The 23,962-nt window shown below is 32.7% G+C and overlaps 2 long non-coding RNA genes across 2 annotated transcripts; both read left to right on the forward strand.

Moving 5' to 3' along the window:
* Positions 1-5,399: 5,399 nt before the first annotated feature.
* On the forward strand, positions 5,400-6,113 carry LOC149195819 (uncharacterized). Its single transcript, XR_016255181.1, has 2 exons — positions 5,400-5,814; positions 5,938-6,113. It is a non-coding gene; the product is annotated as an uncharacterized LOC149195819 (long non-coding RNA).
* A 16,495-nt stretch (positions 6,114-22,608) lies between these two features.
* Positions 22,609-23,581, forward strand: LOC149195820 (uncharacterized). Its single transcript, XR_016255182.1, has 2 exons — positions 22,609-23,210; positions 23,332-23,581. It is a non-coding gene; the product is annotated as an uncharacterized LOC149195820 (long non-coding RNA).
* The last annotated feature ends 381 nt before the right edge of the window (positions 23,582-23,962 follow it).

Consider the following 23,962-nt stretch of genomic DNA (forward strand, 5'->3'; position numbering starts at 1 on the left):
TATTTGTTTTCCAATCTTCCCTTTTAACCTCTTTTTGTGCAGGCTTGAGATCTTTTTGTATTGATGTACTGGAGTTACCTTCCTGACCTCCCCAAATCTTCTCTAATCCATATTGGTCTATGCTGGTTCTCCAAAAGTCACTTATCTTTTTTATGCCAGATGTTTTTCCCATATATTTTATAAGAAGTATGTTATGAATTTTATTCTCTATTCCTGAAAATTATGTAAACTCCTCTTTATATTAATAAAGGACTTTTATTTTTTCCGTTAGAAAAAAAAAATCTTGCTTAACAAAATGACCAATCTCTAAATTAGTTAAAATTAGTAATAGGTTGCTCATGTGATGCGTTAAATATCTATGATCACCACATTCGACCATATGTACATTTATTTTGAATAATTTATTTATTTTTAAATACAAAATTGTCCATTTAAAATTTTGTGTCATTTTAAAAACTCCGATATAACGTTGATTAATTATATTTAAATTAAATTTAAGCTCATTGTGACCAACCCTCATAAAAATTTATACACAATACATTCACTTTGAAAAAAAAATCCATTTAAAAAATAATAGTAATTATAATTTTGCTCATAGTTCTATTTAAACCAAAATGCGACCTTATCGGCAGGTTTCTCGGGCATTCAAAACATTGACAATTTTTTATTTCATCAATTAAATCATAAAATTTGGTTTCGCCAAATTTTGGCTAAGATGATTATAAATATGTTGTTTTACATAATATTTTTAAAATTCTACATTGACTACTATTAAATCTATATAATAGTATACTTTATTTAATCTATATAATAGTATACTTTATTTTAATATTATGGATCAAAATGTAAATATTTTTAAAATATGAAATTTAAAAAAGGTTTATGTATAAAGAAATTTGATGTCTTTCCAAATTTGATGAATATATGTGAGATTAAATGTAAATGAATCCATGTTGGTTGCTTTTATATTCATGTGTATTTTCTATGTGAAAATTGGTTTTGGTTATATATATATAAATGAGAGTGTTGTTGATACTAAAAAATATATTAGTTAATATTGATTATAAAAAATATTTATATATATATTTAAAATTGGAAATATAATTATTTTTTTTATTTTATATAAAATTATGTTACTTAATATCAACATTTATATATATATATATATATAATATTGAATTATGTTTTTTTTTCAGATGAAAAAATCTGTAATTTTTATTAAGGGAAATAAAAAAGACATTTTGTAGACACACATAGTGTCTATGTTGTATGCGATACGAAGAGGACATGACTTTACAACGCATAGAACAAATATGAACATATATGGTGCTATAATTGAGTAAAAACCACCAAGCATAAGCCAAAATAAAAAACAAAAAATAGAGAAAATATAAGATTATGCATGAAAATTTGAGTTGATTTTTTCCTTTTTACCCTTCCTTCTTTGCACCTTGTGTCATCCTTTAGGATCTGGATCAATCAGAACCACAAAAAGTCTTCGACTCCCATCTGGTTGTGAATCTAGAGAGTCTTTGTCTGAAGTTGAGGACTTTGAGATGTGTGCTTGTTTAGTACCTCATTGACCTACTAGAGGTTGTTGATTTTCTAATTCCAAACGTGTCAGAAGTGGAGTGACTGATCCATCATGAACCACAAACTCCCCCTCCATTTTTTCTTTGGTTTTCTCAAGTTGTGTCTCTTGGTTTTCCTCCTCCTCATCTTTCAAATGTGGAGATTCATTAAACTACCACCCTTTTGGTTTATTTGGTTGCTTCCTTTTCTTTTTTGGGATCTTCTTCACTAGAGGGCATGTGTTCCTAAGATGACCTATTCGAAAGCACACACAACATGTGAAGGCCATCTCCTCATAATGTAGAATTTGTCTCCATTGAAAATTATTATGTTTTAGGGTGATGTGATCTAGTAATCCTTTGTTGAGGTCTATCTCCACAAAAATCCTAGCAAAGCTAAATATTGCTTTATCTGTTCTCTCGAGATCCATTTTTTTGAATTTTCCCATTTTGTTCTCAATGTCTTCAAGAACCTGGTGGTGCCAGAAATGAAGGGGTAGCTTTGGAAGCCTAACCTTGACTATCATGGAAGTGACCACCATGGATGTTGGATCAAAACCAGGGAACCATGGAGTAATTGATAGATCATCACTACCCCATAACCATGACCCTTCATTTAGAACAAAATCTAGTACTTTTTGTGTGTCAAAATGGACAATGAAAAAATCTTTAGAGCAGAGGTAGATATCATAATTAGATGTCCAATAAGTGAACACCCACCAATGTAATGCTTCAGGTTTCGGACATAAGCCATTAAATCTGCATATAATGGCTTTAGAATCTAGTGCGGAGAATAAATAGGATACATGTGGGATTTTTACCTCCATGGATGGAGCTTGCTCCATTTGGTCCATTTGGAGGAAAGTTTTGACATTGTTAGGTAGGGGTCAAAAATTTATCTTTTACTGTGGAGGTCTTCCTTTGAATAACATCCTTGAAGGATATCAAGGGACCATTTGAGGCCCTGGCTTCATTTGCTCCCCCACACAGCCTGAGGTTCATGGTTATTGATGAGTGTTTAACAATACTATGGTCTTTGAGTTGAAGGGGAAAACATTGAATTATGTTACTTCATATCGAAATAAAGATATTATATTTATGACTAAGATGGAAATATTCTTTTATATGTTAATTATGATATTATGTTACTTTATATGGATATCAAAATATTTTCTTTATGGTTGAGAGTCAAATATCTTCTTATATATTAAGCATGGAAGGAACTATGCATCTCCCTCATACTAGATTGTTGTGAGAGTAAGATTATTGATATTTTATAATGCTTTTGGTTAAAAATAACCAAATGTACATATTTATTTTTGTTTATGAATAAATTAATAAATATATATTTATTTTTTATTTTGAAAAATATGTGTCAACTCCAATTCAATACGAAAATAATTACATCTCTCCCTTATAAAAACATATTAATTTTTGGAGATAATTTTAATATAATCTAGAAAAAAAATATATGTAAATGATACACATTTTTAAATTTAGATTTTTTTTTAATGATGATGATTGCCATCCACTAAGACCAATATGGTCTATCAGACCTTAAGAAAGGAATGATTAGCTGAGATTATTTAATATTTTATTTCTATGATAAAAAATAAGGGAGAGAAGCATTATGAGGTCACTATAGTTTTGTTGAATTAACAAGTCAAGAAGGTTGGTAGTGTGGCAAATGTTATGAAAGGAAAATGAATGTGAGTAAGGGTCGTGCAATCCAAGAGAAAGAGTTTTTCATCTTCAACTCTCTTAGTATCAAATAGGAGGTAGATTCTTTTGTCCCAAGGTATTTGGGAATAGACCAACACCCGGTTTCACTTCGCAGTTCATGGGCATTAGTTCTTATCTTTGTAATGTTCATTTTCTTCCTCGTGTTGGTTAAAACATAAAGGTAATTTTGGTTAGCAAGAGTGGGGTTGATCACCTCCTTGTAATATCGTAGCTTTGTATTCCCCTCTAACTCCTTATCACCCCACAACTTATTCTTAAATTTAGAATAATGGTGTTTTTAATATTATCCTTATTCTCCAAGATGATCTTCTCCTTTATCCCCAAATGGTTGAGCTAGGACTTGGCATCCTTATTCCAACCTCTCTTGAGTTGAAGATGGTGGTTTTGACTAGAGTTAGAAGCAATTTTTGGGAGCCTCTTGGCTTCCATGTTAGACAACTTCTTCTTATACATCAAATACCTAAACATATCCATGCTTTCAATAGGGGGAATGCTAGTTTCTATAAAGAGAATAAGGTAGGGAGTAGTACCTTTAATCTTGAGGTTGTAGGTTATAAATTTCTTTTGGATCATTTCAATGTTTCTTCATGAATTTCCAGATATACTGCAGCTCCACACTTCACATCCATATAAAATAACAGGGGTGATGAGAGAGTGAAAGAGGAGTTTTTTTTACTCCAAACCCAAAGATCAATCAACTTGAAATTGTTTTCAAGCTCATAGTAAGCTTTCCAACCTCCTATAATCCTTTCCTCAATGTTATAGATCCAGTTGAGTTGATGGTGAACGTCAATACCTAAATATTTGAATGAAGAAACCTTCCGTAAGTAATTGTTATCATAAATGAAATTATCATAGTTGATCTTTTTGGATTTAATTATCATGACTTTAGTCTTGTCAGTATTAACAATCATACTCGTCTTGGAGCAGTAATCATGTAGGGTTCTAAGTTGTTTGTTAAGATCATTAGGGCTTCTGGCAAGAAGAATGATATTGTCGACATAAAGGAGAAGAGTAATGACTATACCAACAAGCTTGGGTCCTTCACAACCAACAACTTCTAAACACTCCTCAAGCTTCTCAATGTAAATGCCAAAAGGGGTAGGAGATAGGGGATATCCTGATTCCTTGCTCAACATTGACGTTGCATTTAATTTCTTTTGACCAACCTTCGACGGTTTTAAGCTTGGCAATAACATTCTCTTATAACCTAGTGACAACAACCCTCAGGTTGATCAAAACCATTATCTCATCGAGTCTTTGCCATAACTTCTCCCAAGGAACTATGTCGAAAGTTTTTCTGAAGTCAACACAACAACATAAGAGATTAGTTTTACTCTTGTGGCATTCCTGGAGAATGTCCCTAAGAGTGACAAAGTGGTCAATAGTGGAGTGATGCCTTCTAAAACCAACTCGCCTTTTGACTCTTTTACCATGGATTTCAAGTCATGTGTAAATATTCTTTTCCAAAATAAGCCCATACAATTTGGCTTAAATATGGCTAATCATAATAGTCTTATAGTTAGAGAGAACTTTTTTTTCCTTTTAAAAATAGGCACAATAAAGCTTTGAAAAGACAATGATGCTACTAATTTCCTTATCTTTCAAATCATCAAAATTATAATAATTTAAAAATATTTTTTTTAAATAAACTTAAAATTTTAAATTTTTAACAATAATATCTTATCTTAAAAATTCAATAAACCATTTAAATGTTAACTATCAATAAATTAAAAAAACAAACACCAAATACACTGTTTTTAAGACAAAATGCAAATAATAAATCCCAATAATTTTATAGAAATCATAATTCCACCCCAGATGTCACCATCCCTAATAAGATTCAATGATCAACCCTAGCCTCGCCAGCCCAACTGAGAACAACCCGAAAGCCACCTTCACCGAACATTCAAATGCGATGAACCGACAACCAAAGAAAACCCTAACATCACCAAACATTCAAATGCGATGAACCGACAACCAAAGAAAATCCCAACATCACCAAACATTCAAGCGTGGTGACGTGGCAGTTACAGGCTAATAAAAGAGTGAAAAATACGATGGCAACGTATGTGCTAATATGTCGACATGGTGGAAGCAATCTCTTTCAAAAATAGATCCCACGCAGCGCCTACTTACAGCTTCGCTGACAGAATGTAGTCATTATGTGCTCATTTATTTGGTCAGCGCTAACGACTTATTACTTCACCTTCATACTTCCTGCTTTACTTCTTCCTCTTCCCATGGAGTCGTTGAAGGAAGCTCTGAGGCAGTCTGTTCGGCTCTCCTCCGCTCTGCTCTTCCGCAAGCCTCTCTCCAGATTTGAAGACCTCATCTTTTTGGCCGAAAAGATATTCTTCATAGTGCAGTCTGCGCTACATTTAGCTCCGGTTATTTCAGTTATTTTTAGTGGGAGGGGACGCTCCGATTCAACAGCACGCATGTCGACTATAGTAATTCGGAGATAAAAAGGAATGGAGAAAGGAGGTTTGAGTTGGCGGTATTCTTCATCTTCTTCTCTCTTTCAAACTTTGAAAATCTTCTTGTCTGTTAATATATCTGTCATTGTTGCAAATATAATGAAGAAAATTATGGAGGGTTGACAGTTTTTTTTTATTTGTAGGATGCCATTCTTGGTTATTGCACCCTCGAGAATGTTCAGGCGAGTTAAGTTGCTCTGAGTAGCTTATGTCTGTTGTAACGAACATTACAGCCTAGCAGGTTTGAGGGAAATGGTATGTTGACAACTTGGTATTGATTTGTATAAATCTTGTTCAATAAAAACGAAATATTTTCATATGTAATTTCTTTGGTTGAGAGCACTTGTTACAGATAATCCTTATATTTAAAAATTGGAACTTTCAAGGGAGTTGCTGGCCCCTTTACAAGCATAGCATCAATTTTCATATCAAGTCAAAACATGTAGATCACATTTACAAACTTGATGAGGCAAGTCAGACAAACATATAGAGATTCCATGTGATTTGTTATAGACATTGATTGAGAAAAACCTCAAAGTCAAACATATTGAAATTCGAACCAAATATTGAGATGAAAGCACACTCAACTGCTCCACCCGGTACACCCAACCTTTTGCCCACCCAGTTTGTTCCATACTAGTACACCCAGTGTTTTTGACGAAGATGCTTAAACAAACTTACTAAATATTAAAATAACAGAGTGATCCATTACTTATTTGCTCATTCTTTTCATTTTTGTCCATTAATGGTGAAGAGAATCTCAAGAGAGCAAATGGCAAATTTTAAAAGTTTTTTCTGGTAAATAAATACATTTATTATTACAAATTCTAGAAATTTTTGGAAATCTAATGGATATGAGTTCTAGAATTTATAATAGATATAAATTCAAGTTATATCTATCAGCATAAATTTATCTCAACTCTACATTTATCACATATGGATAAAGATCAAATCTTTTTACATGCAAATCTTCTTAATTTACAATGGACATAATCTCAAGTTACATCTACCAGCATAAATATATCTTTACTCTCCATTTATCATGGATCTATAAGGATAAAATCCATTAACATGCAAACATGTTGTAAAAGTAAAGTTTGATAAATATTTCAGGCCATATCTAATTTATTATGGAAATCTAAAAATAAAACTTTCTTATCTTTTTGCTTTGTTATTGTTTCTCATCTATCTAATAGTATCTTTACCCACCAAGTTTATAGGAAAAATATTTAAGATGAACAATTGTTTTAGTGCTCTCTCACACCTTACTAAAAATTTTGTCATTTTAGAAACTCTTTATTTGAACAATCCAAATCACTACTCCTCCTTTCTTTGACAATGAGAAATGCCACCTCACAAATGTCTTTGTGGCCAATGGCTATTCAATCTTTCAATTCTACAAGGATTTTTATTTAACTCACTAGTTTAAATAAATAAATAAAAACTTTTTTATTTCCCACCCCTAAGTTTCATATTTGTAATTTACATGCAATATACAACACATCATATTTCTAAGATTTGGGCCAAAAGCAATACCAAAACTCTCTTTAAATCCTACAAATCCCTTAAACAATTATTCACCATTTCTCAGGATAAATCTAACCCTATGCTTAGCCAAGGAATCTAACATGGTCTATGATCCAAGTTGATAAATCCTTCAAAGTTGGTCTCAAAGAACATATGGTTAACACTACAACAACTACATTTCCAAATTATTTATTATTGAAATATTAGATGTCTGAGAAAACATTTTAGTCATCTTAATAATTTTATATCATCTGAAAAGATATCTTCATCAATTTAATAAAAAAGGTCCCTTATAAATTTAACCAATATAAGAAGTTTAGTATTCTATTTTTTTATTTTGTGATTTTTTTTTTGAATTGTAACTAATACCTTTCATGTATTTTATTTTCAATTGAGTATAATAATAATAGTGAAAGATTCTTGAAACTTAATTCACAATCTTTACTATGGTTCCTCTTTTATGGGTTTAAAATTGCAAGTCACCTTCAAAAGAATCTATTCTTTCTTATCAATATTGAGGGACCACACAATAGTTCATGTCTTAAGAAACAATAACAAGGAAGCTAACCTCCTTGTGAATAAAGGTACCACAGTGAAACTCGACACCCTCATTGTCAATGAAAGGGCGGGGCACTACCGAATCCCTTAGATTTATGCTTCAATTCATTTGGCAAGGATAGATGAAGACACGTCTATCTCATGTTAGTAAGCACATGGAGGAGAGTTGGTTTTGTACTTTATTTCATATGTATAAGATCACTAACATATTATCCTACATGTTGGGGTAGGTTTTTCGCAAGACAATTAGGTACAATTGGCTTTAGTGGATCTGTAATGGCTCAATTGGTTTTGATTAATGGTGACAATGGAAGGAAAGTAAGCCACATGCCTCCAATTCCACTCAGGGGTCGTGAGGGAATCCATTTGGGTTGATTTCACCTTCGATGGGGGAGATTTAGAATTAGACATCACTATTCTACGCCAGAATCCTCCATGGCTATCTGTTAATTCATGGGAAATTATTTGGCCATGGGGGAAGGAAATTATATCTCAGGTTGTGGTTCACTCTATAAGAACAGAGTATGGTGTGGATTCATGGGTGAAATTATTGGTTGAGGAAGGGGTGAAACATCACTACCTGTTAGCTTCTATTGGAATTTGCGTTGGTGTGGATCATGTCTCTTTGCATGATAGTTTTGATCTATCATTGAATGTGTATACCACTTGAGGCATTAAGGGTAATATTTCTTCCATCGTAAATTATCTTTTCTTTGGAGATTCCAAAGGGAATTGGATTAATGGTATTCTTCTTGACCCATTATTTGCTAACTTTGGACTACTATTGGGGAAGTTAAGCATATATGCATGCTGACAAAAATCACCCCTGCTTTGGAAATTTTGATGTGAAGCAAAGCAAGCTCAAAAAGGAATTGGTGTAGTGGAAACCTACGTCAAAATTTTGATTATCATCTCACTTTTTTTTATGTGGTTCACAGACCCCAAAGATTGGTGACTTCTATATCCACAAAATAACTATATTAGGCAAATCCACTTGAAGGGATTACTTCTTGTCGGATCAACCATAGAGCCTAACCCTAAGAGTGTCATTAGAATTGAACCTATGACATCTCAATAGTAAAGGTGGTTTAGCGATGGGGATTTGACTAATTGAGCTAACCCTCACGACTATACCCATCTCACTTATTTACACAATAATCAAAATTGGATTGGGTTTGTGAATGGGAAGATGAACTGAGGTGATCGATAACATAGAATGAAGCAGGAAATTCAAGCCTTACAAGAGGAAATTCTCTGGCTTTAACTTAGGTATAATCAGCTAGCAATAAGTTTGGATTCAATTATGGAGATCATGGTGGACTAAAGTGCACATCTTCAACAAGCTATGTATGAAATTGACAATCTCGAAACCCAAATTTGGGAACTTCAACAAAATATAAGACAAGATAGATTAGCTTCCCTCTTCTTTGGTTATTTTGTGAATTTTGATCATGTAATAGATTCTAACATAAATTTTAGTTCTCATCATCAATTGCATACATAATATCAATGGGGTCAAATTTTGTTGAATTTTGGGGTTACTTTCATGGTTATATACATACTAATACTTTAGTACAATAGAATTCTTTTGTAAGATTTGGATAGACTTTAAGTAGAACATAATAATGTATTGCTAAACTAACTTATCGTCTTTGTACTATTGCTATATTGTGACAAACCCATGTGTGTGTAATGCGGTTAATGTGCAAATCCTAATAGATAAATCACATCCAAACAAAAAAATTATATAACCTCAACTTTTTTACAATATGTAATGTTTAAAGTCATTTTACTTGATAATTTACAGTGTCTTCGTGATTATGTTGAAATCAAAGTATTAAACTTTTTTTCTTAGTATTATTTCAAAATCAATGGGATGAATCATTTTCATCGTCTTATTAATAAAACCAATACATTCTATTGTTTTGTATTTTAATTATTATTAAAATCAATAAGACTACTTAATTTATTCTAAATTATTTCTCATTTTATTATAACTTTAATGTATTATGTTATTATTAAATTCAATTCAATTATTTACTTGAAAATCATTTTTCATTAGGCCATAATTTTTATTGAAACATATCAATAGTGTCATGAATTTGGAAACCTTTTTCATTTTGATAATCTATTAAAACATAATTATACACCAACCTCTTCACATTGAATTATTATTTCAATATTTTCTTTTTGGATTGACTTAATCTTCTACTATTTAAAATTTTAAATCTTATTCTTTACATAATACTTTATGTTAGGACAATCACCATATAAACTCCCTCATAAACTATTATTTCAATATTATTTTAATTTTCAATATAATTATTAATTTTTCTATATTTGAACAAATTTGTTTGTTTTTAATAAAAAACTATACCTAATAAAAAAAATAAAAATATTAAATAATGTAATTTGAAAAATTATATTTAAATAAATAAAAAATAATAATAATGGTATGTAAATAAATAATTATTATAATAATGTAATTTGAAAAATTATATTTAAATAAATAAAAAATAATAATAATGGTATGTAAATAAATAATAAATAATAATTATTCATGGAGAGGAAAAAAACAACTATCACCTATCTACTTTTCTCATATTAGATTGTAATGCATAATAAATATGTAATAGCTTAACTTTGAAGCCTAAAAAGATCAAAAGAAAAACAAATTGGATTTCCAAAATTAAAAGATACCTATGTACAAGAAGTCTCTCCTACAACTGTACTGTTATAGTTTTAATTTTGGAAATTGCATAATGGATATAAGTTTGATGCTTAACTAAGTTTGATGTAGATTTTTTTTAATATAAAATTTTATAATTATTTAAGAGTATGGTTAAATAATTTATATTAATTATTTAAATATTATTAAATTTATTTATTTATATTTTTTAAGATAGTTTATATTATTTTTATAACTAATAATTATTTCTAAAATTTGTAATAAATATTAAAAAATATTGACCATTATTTATATTGAAATAGAAATGATTATGTAAATTTATGTTTTTATTTTTGTTGTATTTTGAAAAAAAAAACATAAAAATTAAAGAGCTGATTTAAGTTTAGACATATTAAAACTTGAAATATCATCTAACATATGTGTAACCCATGTTGGCAAATGACTTTTTTTGGATAGATCCTCTCACATATGTGTAGATATTGAAACTCTAGGATGTCCATCAACATCATTAAATAAGTCTTTCAATTTTTTGTCACATTAATTACTATTATAAGTACTCTATATATGATATCTAAGTAAAGAGGGTATGAAGTGATATACATATGGTTTATGTCTATTGATTTTAGATAGATATTCATTTTAAATAAATGGATATACATTTTCTTCATTCATTATAATATGTTATTTGATAATTATAGCATGTTAATCTATAATGTATTTGATTTTTTTATATGATAAATGTAAAATATCATAGAGGAAAAATTATCATAATTATAATAATATTATTTATATTATATACAAAAATATTAAAATATTTATTAACGTATATTTAAATTTTATTATAAAATGTTGCACTTTATTTTTAGTGAACTAATTCTAATGGTATTTTAGAGAGGAAATTCACGTCCTACAATATATTTATATACATTAAAATATTTTATTAACATTAATTGTTAAGTTTTACATGGTTGTAGTTTCAATCTAATTCATTATTTATTAAAAGAATTATTCTTTTTACTTTATATTTCAATGGTTCATTTTTATTAGGTAATTTCAAACTTTAAAGATATAAGGTAAATTTAGGTATTTTCTTTGCCTATATTTCATTTTATAAATATATAATTATCATAATTTTATAATTATTTATAATATTTTTAAATTACAAATATTTTGAAAATTAAAATTGATATATATAAATAAATATATAATAAGTATCATTTTTTTAATATAATTATAAGAAAAAAAATTAAAGATAATAATAATAATAATAATTAATATAAATACATTTTATTAGTATTAAAAAAACATATACCTACGGATAAAGCGTGTGCAAGGAAGAAACGTGCATGCCCTCAACTTCAAAATCCCAGAGAAAAAACTACATGATCTAACTTTGAAAGTACCAAATAAAGAATCTTCAATAAAGATAGGGCTGTGAAAAATTATATATTTTTTTCTCACTTATATGTATATATACTCTTTCTATATTACATATATTTATCTATACCACTGCTTCATTCATATATATATATATTCATTCCTCGTAATTTACTTTTATACTTACTTTCATTATAAAAATTACATGCATATATACACTATATATTTAGTGTATATATTTATATTTCATAGGTATCCAAAAGTAAGACATGCAAACTTAACGTTGGAAGTTAGCAAAGTAAGATCCATTCACTTTGTACTTTGGATATCCCTTTACCCTAATCTCCCAAATGCATACTTTACCTCACCAAACTACCATAGTTGATTAACACCATTTTTTTAAGGTATTCATTCACTTTTGCGGTCAAAGTTATTATCTTTCTTGCCCTTATAATTTGAATAAGGGCCTAGGTTTCGAATCCTAGCTGGGCCATAAAATTAGTGAATGATACCTCTTCTCCCTCGGCCATCCTCTACGCCTATTTCCTTAATCTGACATACCATAAGTTTCATTAAGGCTTTTAATAGGGAAAAAATTGAAGTTTAATTTATGGATGTGGATGGCTTCTATAGTATATTTGAAGTTTAATTTATGGATGTGGATGGCTTCTATAGTATATTCTTGCATTGCATTTTTAGGTATTTATTCCATTCTTAAGATGGTTGAAATTGTATGAAAGGAAGAAGGTCGGTTAATGTAGTTCCATTTATATGATGATATTACTTGTAATATGTTATTGCATGGATGTTAATGATAATTTAATCATGATAAAAATAAAACATTTTTTCTTTGTTGGAGAGTGAATTATTGAGGTCTAAACATTAATTGATGATTTATGATAAAATCATTGATCTTCATTCATCAAGAATTTGAAGTAATGAATGATTCATAAGTTTTTAGATAGAATTATATTTTATTTTTAAGTTTTCTGGATAGAATAACATTTTGTTTCCCTTTTTCTATGTTGAGTTCTCGTGAAATTTTAGAAATATCTAATATGGATGCTATAACTTAGTTAACCAACTAGTGCATAATTTTATTAAAATTTTACTTTATGTGAGTGAAGCTATGTTCTTTAAAGCAACTTACTGGTTGTTTAATCCATTTATCTCACTTGTGATATCTTCTAAGAATTTTTAATTTGAATTGGATCTTTAAATATATGATTTGGCATAGGTTATTTGGATATGATTTTGCCTAACTTATTTGTAGTGTATTCAAGGTTTATATTTATTATCATAGCTATTATGTAGTTATAGATATAGAATGATTATTATGAAATGTAGTAAAACATTGAAATAATGAGAACGTATCTCTTTTACTCAAGCACATGACATATCACTCTTTACATGTTTTTATATCAATGTCAATTTTATCAAAAAGAATATATATTGGTTAATAACTAATAATTATTATTTTATCTTTGAAGATTATATGGACTCATATTTGTTATAATGGATACTTAAGTGAAGTAACCATCAAGATTTCTCTAATTTGTATTAAAGTAGTTTTCTATTATAGCTAAAGTCGCTGGAAGGCCTCTCCTAGCATTGGTTCATAATACGAATCATCTAAGAATGTTGTGGCACCACAGATTGTCTCATCTACACTATGATGCTCTTCTGAAATTGAAGAAACTATTCTAAGGTATTCTCGATGTTCAAGCTCATCATGGTTGAGTTTTTCTAGGTTGTGCGACTGGAAAGAAAATAAGGGGACCATTCCCCTCTAGTGAGAACATGACAAATGACATCCTCCATCTCATTCATTCCGATATATGTGGTCCAATGCTTGTGAAGTATATTGGTGGTCATCTCTACTACATCACCTTTATTAATGACTTCTCAAGAAGGACATGGATATACTAACTTAAGCACAAGGATGAAGCCTTTGAAATTTTCAGGGAATTCAAAGCCTTGATGAAAATCAAATAGGAAAGAGAATAAAATTATTGAAGTCCGACAATGGGGGGGAATACATGTCAAACGAATTCATAGAATTTTGTAAGAAAGAAAGGATAAAAAAGGAAACAATTGTGCTATATACTCCTAAACAAAATGGTTTAACTGAAAGGAAGAACAACTCTATATTAGAAGCTTCCCATGCCATGCTCCATGATCAAAAGGTGGCAAAGTTCCTTTGGGCTAAAGCCACACATGTTGTTGTATATGTTTAGAAAATGGTGCTTCATTAAGCATTAGAAAACAAGACCCCCGAAGAAATATTCACAGGTGGCAAGCTCAATATTAGCCATCTTTATGTATTTGGATGCCTTGTATATTTTCATGTGCCAAAGGTAAAAAGGAACAAGTTGGAAGCTACAGGAAGAAAAGGTATGTTTGTGGGTTATTTTGAAAATACTAAAGAATATAGAATATATATTCCTGGTCAAAGGAAAGTAAAAATGAGAAAGGACATAACGTTCAATGAAGATGCAGCTCTTGGAAAAGCGAGATACCTTCCTCTGCCTCCTCCTCCCAAGAAGGAGAATGATGATTGGGATATTCTAGATGGTCCTTCCGTGCCTAAGTCCGATATTTTTTATGATCCCATGGAGCCTATGAATCCTTTAGATCCTCCTCCAAGTGATCCTCCTACTAGGAAGAGACTACTTAGGCTCCGTGATACTCTACAAAGTGCTAAAATAATTTTTCCCATTCGTAGATCATTTAAAGAAAGGAAGAAACCATGCAGGTATTAGGGATATGTTGTAACCATGAGCACTATGATTCAAGCCAAACCATCCTCATTCGAAGAAGTTGTAAAAGAACAAGTTTGGAAGGATGTTATGGCCAAGGAATATGAATTGATTATGAAAAATGATGTATGGGATGTTGTGCCAAGACCGAATGGGAAGTCAATCATGAATTCTAAGTGGATATTCAAGATAAAAAATGGAATTGATGGAAACATTGAGAAATACTAAGAAAGTTTCATAGCTCAAGGATTCTCTCAGAAAGATGGCGAATATTATGATGACATATTTGCTCTTGTGGCTCAATATACAACCATATGTTCGATAGTTCCCCCTCCTGCTAGTAAAAGATGGACTCTTCATCAGATGGGTGTAAAGACCACATCCCTTCATGGCATGTTACAGGAAGAATCATACATTGAAGAACATCAGGTTTTGAAGTGGAATATTGAAGAATGCATGTTTGCAGGTTGAAGAAGGCATTATATGGTTTGAAGCAAGCTCCCCGATATTGGTATGCACATGTTGAAAGTTACTTAATGAAGATGGAATTCACAAGAAGCAATGTCGATCCCAACCTCTACTTCAAGTTAGTCCAAGCTATTCCATTGATTTTGGTTTTATATGTTGAGGATCTATTCTTGACAAGTAGTGAGCCTCTGATGATCGAGTGTAAGAGGGACCTAACCTTTGAATTTGAGATGAAGAACCTTGGTCTCATGGACTACTTTCTAGGCCTTGAGGTTTGGGAAAGACCTGGTGAGATTTTCCTTTCAAAAGGAAAATATGTTGTGAATTTGCTTGAAATATTTGGAATGACTGAATGCAAATCCATGGCTACACTAATGGAAATGAACTTCAAGAAGTTATGTGGAGAAGATACAGGACCCGATTTGGCAAATCTATCCAAGTATAGACAACTGATTGGGGCTCTGATGTTCCTTGTGAACACCCATCCAAACATATGCTATGTAGTAAAAACATTGAGTCAATTCATGACCAAGTCCCTCCATTCACATTGGATCGCTTCCAAATACATATTGAGATATTTGCATGGGATGACCACACTTGTTCTGAGATATTCTGCTAGAGATGTTCAACTTCATGGATACACTGATGTTGATTAGGCAGGAAATAATATCAACAGGAAAAGTACATATGGATTTTGCTTTTGCCTTGGATCTACCATGATATCTTGGATGAACAAGAAACAAAATTTTGTAGCATTGAGCACCGCCAAAGTAGAATACATTACCGCTAGCATGGCTAGTTGTAAAGCAGTTTGGTTGAGGAAGCTCTTTGGAGCATTATTTGTGTAGGTCTTAGACACTACAATGATATATTGTGACAACAAGAGTGGGATTTATTTGGCAGAGAATCCCATGTTTCATGGCAATCCCAAACACATTGAGATTCAATATTACTTTATTCAAGACATGGTGCAAAGAGGATCTATTAGACTCCATCACATTTTGACAGAGGAACAGATTGCAAATATTATCACCAAGCCATTACTAAAAGGAAAGTTCTTAGTCTTCAGAGAGAAGCTTGGACTGATGGATGTGACCCCTATAGATAAGAAGCAACATTGATCGAGGACACTGAGCCAACTCTTCCCACCGTGTTTGAGCTCCTAGGGCGAGGAGTTGAGATAGGGGGATCTTTGGACAATAGGGTACTCTGCTATCTGTCACCCATAGGGTTGGAGATGATGCTCCCATATCTTCATAGGGTCATAGATGTTTCTTCCCTATCTGGTCTATGCAGAGTATACCCCTGTTAGAATCATACCCTCAAGCAAGGCTTGTTAGGAATATCGCTCCCCATTTTTCCAAAGGGTTGAGAGTGTATTTGGGTGTAAAACCCAAGTCGACTATGATGTAGGTGTTCTACCACATGACTATTGAGGTTCATTGGTGGGAAGATTGGTAGGAAATACGATTGGGTTGAGACTTTCTCCCCTTTTGAGATTTCGGGTTGAGAATGAGCTCCCAATGATATTCCATGGTCGAAGATGTGGTCCCTTGTATGATTAAGTTATCCTATTACTTGGTATGTATATAATTTATTTCTCCCCAACTCTTCTTCTTTTAGATCCAAAAAATTTTCAACAGATAGAGTTGAGTAGAGATAGCCAAAGCATGAGGACAACATGACAGGATGATTTGATGATCAACAGACAGATCTTGGCAGGTGGAATTCTTCCTAGTTGAGAGGGAGTGTTTATTTTTACAACTAGGGTAAATTTCCACCTTGTACACCTCATATGACTGAGATTATGATTGCATTAAATTCCTCTTTTCGAGAGGACCAAAATTGACCTAAATATCACTTTATTTGGACAAGCAGAAGTTGGTTTTCGAATTTATTTATTTGCTCATGTATATTGGTTTAGGTCGACCCTAAGCACATGTACAATTAGATAGGTTGGCCTCAATATCAAGTGGACCCTCATGAAAGCCTATATATATAAGATACTTCAATCTCATTTGGACACAATGATCAATCACTCTCTTCTCTCTTCTATTGTTTACTTCGCACAGGTCTAGTAGAGGAAAGCTCATGCAAAGGTTTGAAACTATAGGGTTGAAGCTCACACATGTTTAGGGTTTTTGAGCCACAGATGCTTGCATGTAAATAAAGCTTTTCGCCCTTGTATGCTGGCAAAATATGGTCTTGAGAATGTCCAGGAAGTCTAGGATGCTCGCACAGGGTGTTTAAGGGAGTGTTCAGGAGGCTAGGGCTTCTATAGTTTTGTTTGGTCCCCGAAAGCTCGCATCCAGTTCTCTAGAGAGTGTCCAAATCAATCCTGGATGCTCACACTCAGTACATAAGGGAGCGTGTGGGAGAATAGGGCTTTTTTAGGCCAGATATGTCCCAGACACACTAATCCAGCCCTCTAGAGAGTGTCCGATCAACCTTAGACATTCGCACATAGTATCATTGCATGCCACCCTGGACCTAAAGATGAATTATCAGTATGCAACAATGTTCAACACAGTGACAACAATATCCAAAAGTTAACTATAGTAAGTGACCGTGCATTAGGAATCAGGATCTTTGAGTATAAGTATGTTTAAGGTCATATTATGGATGTTCTAGTTATTTTGTTGCATTGATGAAGATATGGATCATTGTACTCTCTTTTGCTAAATCATTTGATGACAATCTAAGAAGAAGAAGAATTTACAAGGGTTTTCCCCATAGTGGGTTTTTCCTTGGTCTTCGAGCAATTTTGCTGTCTCTATGTGTGCATGCTTTTCTTCTATTGTTCCTTTATGTTCCTTTATGTTAATGATGATGATATTTTCCTTTCTACATAGTTTCATATGCTGATGGATAATAATGTAAATGCTATAATGTTATGGGGCGAACTTAATATGTTAATGAAGAAATGAAATTATCAAAGAAAAGAAAAATGTAGCCCAATGACACGTCGCTTCTACACATTGATCAAGCCATCTTCTACTCTACTCTTTTTTCTTGGTTCGCACAGGTATGATGGATGAAGTTCACGCAAGGGTCCGAAATCATAGGGGTGAAGCTCACACAGATCTATGGTTTCCGTTCCTAGGATGCATCACATAACTAAGCTTTTTCGTCCCCGGACACACGCATAAAGTAGCCAAGGAGCATCCAATAAGTGTCATAGGAAGATCAGATAGTATTAGTCCCTAAATGCTTTCATAAAGTGGTCATGGGAGCGTCTAGGAAGTATCGGATGGACACACACACAATAACTAGAAGAGAGCGTCTGGGGGTTTGGAGCAGATCTGAGTGAGTTTGACCCTGGACACGCACACACGGTATTCTTGAGAATGTTCGAGCATGCACATACACCATCACACAGTGGCTGAGGGAGCATCTAGGGAGTTTCAGATGCACACAGTCAGTCTTGCTGAGAGCATCTAGGGTTTTGATCTAGGGTTTGACAGTTGAATTCAGTTGGCTTCAGTGGTCTGATGGATCAAGGGTTTCTCTCTGCTATTTTGTAGATCTGCAATCTGTTTTTGTAAATATCTACTGCAAATTTATGTATTGGGCTCATTGTACTCTCTATTGAATTTTTTTTATGGCAATCTAATAAAGAATAATATTTGAAAGGGTTTTCCCTTGGTCTTTGACCAATCTGCTATCTCTTATGGTTGTGTTGTTGTCTTCTTTTTCATTGCATATATTGTTCTATCTTTAGTTACATTAATGATTGATTACGTTACTGATACTTGGATGCATTTTTAATGAAGAAGTAAATTGGGCTAAAGTAATTGATACAACATAGAACAATTTGAAAAAGTCAACATGTCCCATTGCACAATTGACCTTCCACTAGTTCTATCAATAGTTATAGCTAGTTTATCTTAATACAATTAGAAATAACTAATCTTGATTGCTATAAATTAGAAATCACACATGCTTAATTGAACTCCAAGAATTCTAACTCAGATTTACTAAGTTAACTGAGTGACAAGAGCCATGTCACAAAAGTTAACTACCTCCAAGTTGTCTACTAATGTGGAATTTCAAAATTTCTCAATTTGACCAAGGTAAAGATAAATTGAGACTTTCTTTCTACACTTCTCAACACTCCTTCTTAGAAAGAAAGGAATTATCAACCAACCCTATCCTCCACTTGTGGAATTCAAATTTTCCTCTTGACAAAGCCTTTGTCAAGATGTTAGCACATTGTTCATCTATCAGAATGTATTGTAGCAACATTATCCACCTCTGCACACAATCCCGTAAATGATGATATCAAATATTAATGTGCTTGGATTGATCATGAAATACCAGATTCTTAGAGAAATTGATGCAACTTTGATTATCACAATAGATCACAGTTGGAGCCATCATATGAATAAATAGTTTCAAAAGTATCTTTCTTATCTAGATCACCTCACATGTTTCTTGACTTGCAGCCATGTATTTTGCTTCTACCAAGCTGAGCACCACAAATATTTGCTTCTTGCTATACCAAGAAACAACTACAAACCCAACATTAAAAATTCCACATGATGTACTCTTTCGATCGGATGGACAACCTACCCAATCTGCATCTGTGAAGCCGCACAACTTCACTCCCTCTATCCATATGTACCATAATCCATACTGGGTAGTGCCTCTATGGTACCATAAAACATGCTTCACTGCCTTCCAATACAATTTGGTCAGCCTAACCATAAGTTGGCTCAAATGGTTAACTGCATAACACATATCTCGTCATGTGTTCAAAAGATACATCAGTGAACCCACTAGTTGCCAACAAATGGTAGCATCAACCTCTTCACCTAAAGTGGCATTCTCCTTCCTCTAATTATTCACTAGAGGTGTCTCCATGGTCTTACAACTCTCCATGTGAAATCACTGTAGTATCTCGGTGGAATACTTGCATTGAGATACAAACAAGTCCCCATCTCCTTTCCATACTTCCAACCTGAGGAAGTAGTGCATGAGACCCGTGTCTTTCATCTCAAATTCCCTTGCAAGGTCCTCCTTGTAAGAGTTGATTAGCTACTTACATTAGGGGAATTTTGAGGTCTAAAATGGGCCTCCTAAGAAAATTATAAAATAATAGTGGAAATAATAAAATAAGATAAGATTACATCATCAAATTTTAGAGAGAAAAAAGAAAAAACTATTTTTTCAACTCGTATTTTCAACTTATCTCCCTATGCGTTTACTCAAATTTCGAGTAGACACACTCGTTAGATGAAAATTTTGATTCCTCATCCAAGGAGTGCCCATGTTGCAAACTTTCAATGGACCTTGCTACATGAAAAATGAAAAATACTTGAAAACGTTATTGAAATCACATTTTTTTCATGTATTTCTCATTTTTTGTGTCATTGGGCCCATCGAAAGTATGAAACATGGGTACTCCTTTATGAGGAATTAAATTTTTCATCCAACGAGTACTACCGCTAAAAATTTGAGTAAAACCTTAGGTAGATATGTTGAAAATACGAGTTGAAAAAATAATTTTATTATTTTATTATTTTTTAATCTTTTAATCTTTTTACTTTTTTACTCCAAAAATGGTGAATCAGCCCCCATCGTTGACATCATCATATTGAATCTTATTGGTTCTTATAAAGTTTATTTTTGTTGTACATTTTTCTTAGGAGACCCATTTTAGACTTCAACATTCCCCTAATGTCACCTCTCAATATTAAATCATCAACATATAAAAACATTATGAGCAATTTACCTTCTACCAAAATATGATAGAGGTTCACACCCGCTTCACTTTTGGTGAAGCCCAAAACAGTGAGATAACTATCGATCTTGGTGTACCAAGCTCAAGGTGTTTTTTTGGAACCATGCAATGCTCGCCTAAGTCTTCACACATGAGGTTCTCAATCAAATGTATCAAAAACTTCTGGTTCCACAATGTACACTTCCTTCTCAATAACACCATTGAGAAATGTTGCTTTTACAACCATCTAGTGGATCTTCCACCCCATTTGCACAACCAGTGCAAGAATTGATCTAATGGATGAATACCTTTCTGTGAGAGCAAAGGTTTCCTCATAGTCAATTCCCTCAACTTGAGAGAATCCTTTGGCCACACATCTAGCCTTATACTTCCCTATTCTTTTGTTTGCTGCATGCTTAACCTTGAAGACCCATCTCAAACCCACAACTGATTTATTTCTCAGTCTTGGGACCACTTCACAAACATTGTTTTTCCACCATGGCATCAACCCAAATTAGTTGCTCTAATGCTTCCTTAAAAGAGGATAACTCAGTCTCTACAACCTCAGTCATTAGAGCCATGTAGCTAGTGTACTTCTCAGGTGACGTCCTTTACCTATGCAAATTTGAAGGAGCTCTCACATTCTCCCTCGCATCTTGCAACAACTATCTGCGTCCTTGGTTCTTTTTCTACATTCTTTGGATGGTCAGTGGATGTCTCCACTTTGCCGCCTCTCTGCCCCTCCAATTGTGGTTGCTCCACAACTTCCGTAGGCTCCTGCTTTGGAGCTAAAAGCTCCTCTTTTGGTGGGATTTGAAGCTCCCTCTCAGGAGAGAATTGCATCACTTTCTCCTCATCAAACTTTACATCCCTTCACACAACTGTCATTTTGAGGGAAGGTAAGTACACGTAGTAATTGTGTGTAGTTTCGGTGTAACCCACAAAAACTCCCAACTCTGTTTTCAGCTCAAGCTTCTTCCTCGAATCTTTAGAGACATGGTAGTAAATAGAGGCTTTGAAGTGAGACACATTCGACTTTCTCCCTGAGAAAGCCTCCTCCCATATAATCATACCAAGAATTAGAAGATCAAAAAAGTATTTTTCCAATATGTCAAGGATTGAAAGGATTTATCATCTTTGTAACACTACGAAGGTTGAAGATAAAGCACTTTCTTTTAAAATATCGTACATACTCTTACAATGTATCACAATTTCAAAATATTTGTTAGAATACTAAACTTCCTAATCTTTTATCTCATCAAAATTATGTTGTTGTAAGCACATTTTTCTTAAAGATTTTCATGTTTAATAGATAGTTTTAAATAAAAATATATTAATCACATTGCATTACTTAATATAGATATCAAAATATTTATTTATAACTTAAAATGAAATATTCTTTTGTAATTTAAGTACCATAGGAACTATACATCCCATATCAAATTGTTATACGAGTGATTATCGATATTTTATAATTCTTTTAGTTAAAATTAACCAAACATACATATTTATTTTTATTTGGTGAATATTATATTTTTATTTTGAAAAATATTATATCAACTCCAAATTAAATTAAGTAAATAAAAAATTACACATTAATTTTTGGATGGATTTTAATATAATTTTAGGAAAGATAACTATGAATTGTGATTTTTTTAAAATTTAGATCTTAAAAAATACTTATTAAAAAAAAACTATAATTCTCTGCAAATCATAATTCCACCCCTGCTGTCACCATAACGAAGTCAGAACCGGCCAAAACCCATTTCCACCGAACATTCAGATGTGACGAACCGACAAGCTAGGAAATACCCCTTTCACCAAACATTCAAACCTGACGTGGCAGTTACAGGCTACTAGAAGCGTGAAAAAGACGAGGGGCGTTGTATGTGCTAATATGTCGACATGGAAAGGGAATCTATACCAAAAATAGATCCGACGTAGACGCCTACTCATAGGATGGCGGACAGAATGTAGTCACTATGTGCTCATTTATTTGGTCACTGCGAACGAGTTATTAGCCCACCTCAACGCCTCCTGCTTTCCTTCTTCCGCTTCCCATGGATTCGTTGAAGGAGGTTCTGTGGCGGTCTGTTCGGCTCTCCTCCGCTCTGCTCTTTCGCAAGCCGCTCTCCAGATTTGACGACCTCGTCTTTTTGGCCGAAAAGATATTCTTCATAGTGCAGTCTGCGCTACATTTAGCTCCGGTTATTTCAGTTATTTTTAGTGGGAGGCGGCGCTCCGATTCAACAGCACGCATATCGACTATCGTAATTCGGAGATAAAAGGAATGGACGAAGGAGATTTGAGTTGGCGGTATTCTTCTTTTCTTCTCTCTTACAACTTTGGAAATCTTCTTGTCTGTTAATCTATCTGTCATTCTTGCAAATGTAATGAAGAAGATTATGGAAGCTTGACAATTTTTATTTATTTATAGGATGCCATTCTTGATTATTGCACCCTTGAGAATGTTCAGGCGAGTTTAAGTTGAACCGGGTAGCTTATATTGGTCATTTTTAAATTGATGGCAGATGTCATCAATTTTTTTTGACCTCAGTCAAATCTTAGAATATTTCAGAAATCTACAATCGATTTAATCTCACCGACTTATATCTATATTGTAATGTAACTTCACCGACTTATATCTCTATTCTAATGTAACGAACATTAGACCCTAGAAGGTTTGAGGGAAATTGTATATTGACAACTTGGTATTGGTTTGTATAAATTTTGGTCAATAAAACATAATATTTTTATCTGTAAAGCTTTTTGGTTGAGAGCAATTGTTACAGATAGTCTTTATATTGAAAAGTTGGAACTTGTCTTGACGATGAACCACACTAGTTGGTTCGAAACGCGTCGATAAAGGTCTTTCCTCATGTGATTTACGCAGAAGTTCTTTGTACAACTATTATGGATCACAGAAGCCTCAATTCATTAATCGTCTTTATATTGAAAAATTGGAACTTTCAAGAGAGTTGCTAGCCGATTCACAAGCATTGCATCAATTTTCATATAAAGTCAAAACATGCAGTTTATATTTATCATATTAAAAAAATTAAGAGAAA

Source organism: Pinus tabuliformis, chromosome 2_2 (genome assembly GCF_031772625.1).
Source record: "Pinus tabuliformis cultivar Carrire ecotype Pingquan chromosome 2_2, CPIR1, whole genome shotgun sequence".
Lineage (NCBI taxonomy): Eukaryota > Viridiplantae > Streptophyta > Pinopsida > Pinales > Pinaceae > Pinus > Pinus tabuliformis.